The sequence below is a fragment of the Hibiscus syriacus genome, unplaced genomic scaffold, assembly GCF_006381635.1.
Source record: "Hibiscus syriacus cultivar Baekdansim isolate YM2019G1 unplaced genomic scaffold, ASM638163v2 tig00110858_pilon, whole genome shotgun sequence".
In the NCBI taxonomy this organism is placed as follows: domain Eukaryota; kingdom Viridiplantae; phylum Streptophyta; class Magnoliopsida; order Malvales; family Malvaceae; genus Hibiscus; species Hibiscus syriacus.
The window spans coordinates 409530-415950 of record NW_024062890.1 but is presented as its reverse complement, the minus strand read 5'-3'; the positions used below and the strand labels follow the sequence as shown (position 1 = coordinate 415950).

Genomic DNA, 6421 nt, shown 5'->3' with positions numbered 1-6421 from the left:
CAATTTTTTCCATGAGTCAGCTACTTCTTGATCATCTTTTTATAGTTATCACCGTGGTACACAAACTCTGATATAGATAATCCGTATGTGGCCGGGATGAACTGACGTGCCCCATATTGTCTAAGTGCTAACGACGGAGCATACCCAACTGCGCCCCAAAGTCCAAGTAAGGTCATAGTATCAGAATACCTTCATCCACTTTTCCTTGGTAGCACCTTCATGCCATTTTATAGTGATGAACTCTCCCAAAGGTGAATAGGTGGTGCTAAATCGGCGGTAGGCGACCCCGTTAGTCTTCCAGAAATGGCTGTGAATCCAAACTTGAAGAAGCTGAACACACCCAATGAACCTTCCTCCACCAATTCTTCTGCAATGATTAAGAGACCGAAAGGTCTCGGCCAAAATGGTCGGTGCTGGGTTGACTCGCCTTGGAAGTTGTTTAAATAGTTCTACAACGGTTGCGTCAATGCACCCAAGGATCTTTGGAAATATAATCAAACCATACAGACCCAGTGCAAAAAGGTCTATAGTCTTCCATTCATCAGGGTGGTTCTTCATTAGTTGCTTTATGTGGATCCACTCGATTCCTTCCCCATTACCTTTGTGTCGGAGTCGATCAGTTACCCATTTTTCATCAACCCCTGCAATCTTAGCCAGTCCGTTCTTGAAAGGTTGACTCTTGATGTGTTTGATATATACCCTCTCTAGTCTGATACTTTCACAGTGCAGTAGGGTAGTATACTCTTCGATGGTGGGCACCATATCCTCCCGGTTAAAGGTGAAACAACTATATCCTGGGTTCCAGAATTGAATCAATGCTCGGAGCAGGGGCTCATCAGTCTTGACATGTAGTAAGAGGGCAATATCACCATATCGTTGGCTAAACTTCTGCTTTCTGTCATTCTTCCAACTGTCCCAAATGTTCCGCAGCTCTTGGACATTATTCTGTTTCAGGCTGACAGATGCGTAGCTAACCAGCTCTGACACATAGTTACTCTGAAGACTATCTCCCTTCTCTTTCTGCGTCTTCTCGGACCATAGTCGTGCCTCGGCGTTTTTAATCTCTTGTATTACAACACCTTTGTCCATTAATTCAGATTATTTCGTGTGTAACAAACTATTTTTAGGGATCAATAGCCTCTTGTTATGATGCAAATGCTAGAAAACAAACACAAAGGCAAAAAAGTTAGTAAAAAAATAAACAAATAAAAAAATAACGAAAGAAAAAAAATACAAAAAACATGGTTAGGGTAAAAAATATCCTAGGTTTTGGAATTTGGTTTCGGGGTAGGCTCTAATTCTCCATGGTCTCTCGGTTTAAGTTCTAAAATGGTACCCGAGTTCTCCTTGCTGGTGCCCCCTTGGGCTTACCAGACCCTTAGTCCTAAACCCATCACAGGTTTGTATGGACCAAGTTAAACTCGAGAGGACACATTCCCTTATGCCCGCACGGTGAATAAATTCACACGAAGACATAAGGTATATGAATCCCGAAGGTTACTTGCTAGGCCCGCACGGAGAATAAATCCTCACGAAGGCGTCGCTTTCACCCCCACTTAAATAGGGTTCAGAGCTCGGGTATAGAGCATGAGATGACAATTTTGAAAAATCTGAAAACATTAAAAAACGTTAGTACAACTATTTATTTGAAAAATATTCAAAGATAAATAATTGGAATCGAATAAATAAATTAAAATTTAAATTTACCATTTTCGCATAAAAAGACAACCGAAAATTAATTATGGTCTGACTCACTTATTGTCCCCAGCGGAGTCGCCAAGCTGTCTCGACCGCCTTTCGGGTTGGGCCCGGAATTGGGCTTCGACTTAAATAAAATATTAGGAGTCGCCACCGATCATTTAAACAAAATATTTAGGTTGATCGGATACCATATTACCTGATCTGCATTTTACCAGAAATATGTAGGGCTCGGGAGTCGGTTACAGTCAAGGAAGGATTAGCACCCTTGAACTGTCCTTTCGGTACCATTTAATTTATCGGTTGTCTTAATTGCAAAAATTAAAATTTAAAAATTCGATTCAAATTACTTACCTTTGATTGATTAAAATTATCCTAAAAAGATCATAAATAAAGTAAAAAACTAAAACAAACAAACACAAAGAGTTAGTATTAAAATCGAAATAAAAAAGAGTAAATAAAAAAGAATAAAGGAAAATTCGAATAAAAAAAAATTAAATTGGAAAGGATTAAAATTCATGGATCAAATTAATTCTAGGAATAAGCTGCAAAAAAAAATTAAATAAAAATAGAAATTTAAAATATTAAAATAGCGAAAAAAAAAAATTAAAAGACCAAACAATAATTAAGCCAAATGTAAAATAATGACTAAAATAAAGTATTCGAAAGCATAATGACCATAATATTAAAATATGGTTAGACTAGGGGGACTTAGGAGTGATTTGACCCTATATAATGATTTAAATGTAACACATGGAAAAGAAAGGGATCTAAATAGTATTAAACTAAAATTAGTGACTAGAACACAAAAAGCTATGAAATAAGGAGGAGTTAACTTGTGGTTTTCCCAAAATTAAAATAAAAGCAACTCCTTCCCCTAAATTCTATTTTTCCCGTGGATCTCCAGAACCCCCATCTCTTCCTTATTTCTTTATTTTTGTTTTCATATCTGAAATTCGTTTAGTTGCCTTGATTTTATTGAGAAAAATAGGGAGAAAATCCCTTACAATTTAGTTCGAATCTTCCCACCTGACGACACTCCTTCGACAAAGGTAAGTTTTTGACTCTCTTTTTATTTTTTATATATTATTTTATGCTATTAGTTGAGTCGATTAGGTTTAAAATAAATAAATAAAAACATTCGATTACTTTTTAATTTCAGATATGTGTGAATATATTAGTATTTATAACACCTAAAATGACATACTATTTCGAAAATAATAATAAAAAACTATTGAAAATAAATAAATAAAAACTATTAAAAATTCAAAACAGAAAATCAATAAAAAATAATAATAAAAATAAAGAAATTGTAATAAAAAATAGAAAATAACCTTCAATCTAGTAGTTTATTGCTTCTAAAAAAACGTATGGAATCCCTCCTCCTCCCTGATGTACAACTTCATCCGGCTATTTATAGCCATTTACAGATTTAACATAATAAACTAATCATACACTTGTTGATTTAAATACAATATCATATGCAATTTTTTTACTGTGAGTGGAGGGAGACAAGGACTAGTGGAGGCAGACAAGGACTAGTGGAGGCTTGGTGGCCAGGCTGGGTGAGGTATGGGCTGCTGGGATGAGGACAAAATATGGGGTCTACAGTCGTCCTTTTATTTATACTTCTCAAGATTAGATTTGACGTCGTCGCGACTAATTAAGATAACACTAATTTATTATTTTGTTGATCTTTCAATGTTTTGAACTCTCGAATTAGATTTAGATACACAACATGTGTTTATAAATAATTTTCTCTAAATTCAATAATCATTTAACAATAACACTTTCAATCGTTATGGTTAATATATATATATATTAATCTTTTAGTAATTTAATTTTTATATTTATTTTTTATATTTGTATATTTTAAGTTTTAAAATTTAAATATTTTTTAAAAAATTAAATAAGCCCCTGAACTTTTAAGAAAACTAATTTGACCCTCAAACTAAAAAAAAAATCAATTTAATCTATCTACCACGTCATTAACCACCATGAATCACCACGTCAATATCATAAATTGCCATGTCAGCATCGTCAAGCCCCAAGTCAGTATCGTAACGATCAACTATAGAAACCGTTGGTGAAAGGGCCACATTGATTATTTTTTAAGTTGGAGGGCCAAATTAAGTGTAAAAATAGTTTGATGGCTACATTAAATTGTTTTGAAAAGTACAAGAGCTTTTAGTGCCTTTTCGCCAAAATAGAAAGAGGGAAATTTTATTTATTTATTTCCTATAGACAATAACAACCTACTTTAAAAAAATGTAGCCCAAATTCCATAATCGTGGGCCTATAAAGTCTGATTTCCCTAGCTCCTGACCACAGAAAGAAAATTCGTAAGTGTAAAATTCAGAACGTTAATCCGTAATCATGGCTCCTGCAAAACTCAAATATTATGATGTCTAACTAAACAGCTAATATAAACACCAATTCACCTACACGATCAACGAAAAGAAGAAAAATGGCGGCCAATTTCTGGACTTCTTCTCATGGGTTTAGATTGTAACTACCGATACCAAACTCCTTTCACTGAATTGCAATCCATCTCATGGGTTTAGATTGTTTCAATATTTGCGTTTTTGATGTCTTCTTCGTCGTATTTGATTTGATTTTGTTTGAGCAGTAAATAGCTTTTGGACCCGGAAGAGGTGGATGTGGTACATCAACAAGATAAAGATAAAGACATCACTCTTGAAGAATTTAAGCTCATTAAGATCCATATGGCGAATTGTATGTTTCCTTTCTCTCTTACTCTTACTCTTTTTGTTGTTGTTGTTGTAAATTTTGGCTTTTTCTCTGTGAATTTTATAATCTGGGTATTTATTATTTATTGGTAATATCGGTTTTTTTTTTGCTTATAAAGTTGAGTTTGGTTTTGGGGTTTTCTTCATCTTCTTCATCTTCAACCTGCATGTTACAATCGATGGGAATTTGTAATTTTTGCATCTTGGGTATTCAAAATCACGAGCATATAATCATTGTAAGTGCTCGTATTATAATGAAATGAGAACTTTAGATTTGGTTGCTTCAAATTGTCACCATGGGATTGTTTCATGAATAAGAGGGTCCTTCAGTTTAGAATATTAGCTTTAATGGTTGCTTCTATCATGGCTGTCAAACAAGTTCGTCAATAGAAGAAAATTTGTAATTCCATATTTTCTTTTCTGAAATTTACTTTGAGGCCTGTTCTCTCTGGGCTTATTATTGTAGTTAGAGACGGAATTTAAAAGGAAATCTGTGGTGTTTTAGAATGCATTTTGCATGCAGACACGTGCCTTGCTTAATTTGATTGAACAAACCTATTAGCTTTGTTCTAATTTACTTCCGTATTGAAGATTGTGATTTTGTGCTTTTTCCCCTTTCCTAGATATAATGAAACTGGCTCAACATGTTAAAGTGAGGCAAAGGTTTGATCTTCTCTCTTTGTTTTTAAGAAACACCTTGCTGTTTACTTGAATGATTTCAGTGATGCCATCAAATTTTTTATCTTCACATTTCCTTTCAAAATTGTGTATACTCCTGTGGTTTTTCATGCTAACAATGTAAATTGTAGCAGTTTTTGGTGAATATGAACTAATTTGACTGCTGATGTGACTAATATCCCTGTTTCATTAGGCTGATTTAGTATGTTTATCCCTGTTTCATAGTGATACCCCATTCTGAACTGGACTATCTAAGGGTGGGGCATCTCTTTTCGATCACTTACTGTAATTCTGCTGGGAAGCTTAAAAATAGAAAAATGGAAGCTTCTCATTATGTGCCATGTATATCTGTTTGAGTTCTATTGCTGATTTTAGCTGAAAACTGATTATCACATGCACGTGCATGGACATTCAGCCTGAAACTTCTTATATTAGTTAATCAAATTATTAATCCATGTATAAGCACTTTGTTTGCTGTAACTGTCATTCTAACACAATAGCTTCTGAAAATAGTTGGTTACAAATTGTCTGGGAAATTGTAGCAAGTAATCACTCAAAGTGTGCTAACTGCAAGGAGTTCTTAAGATTTGTATGCTTTATATCATAATATGCGTAAACAGAGCTAGTTTCTTTCGTTTTTGAGTCAATTGTTTCCTAAAAAAGCATCGAATCTAGCTCGTTTCTTTGCTCAATGAATCGAGTATAAATCGCCATCATCACGAGCACGATGCACAAAATTACTTTACTGGTTCAGTTTTCACATTGCTATAAGCGTTAAGACGGTAGATATTTCAGGGTTGTGGCAACTACAGTTACTTATATGAGACGTGTCTATACTAGGTATTTTGCCTAGTTTATTTGTCTTATACTTGTTTTTCTTTTCTACTCAAACTATGAATTTCTTTCGATTTTTCAACTAGAAAGTTCCAGTTATTTAACATGTTACAAATATATCAGAAGTGACTTGGTGTTTCCTACTTTATGCATTATTCTCTATATCTTTCCATGATTCCATCCTTAAGCTGAAATGATCTGCTACCTCTTATAAGCCATTCTTCATAGTCACATCTTGATAATTAATTTTCCCATGTAAATTTAGACACTTATAATTATTTTTCCTACCCCGCAACCATGAATTATTAGATGGGAAGAGATGTATTGAATGTAAATCTGTAGAAGCTTTGGTTTTCCTCCATACAATGGGTTATGAATCACTGATCATGGTTTCTAATTTGTCTTACAGACAGAGCATGACTGAATAGATCCACATCTTGTTGTCCTAGTTGCTTATATTT

At 34.1% G+C, this 6421-nt stretch overlaps 1 pseudogene; it reads left to right on the top strand.

Annotated features, from left to right (window-relative positions):
- The first annotated feature begins 4045 nt into the window (after nt 1-4045).
- On the top strand, nt 4046-6347 carry LOC120143520 (annotated as a pseudogene).
- Nucleotides 6348-6421: the final 74 nt, after the last annotated feature.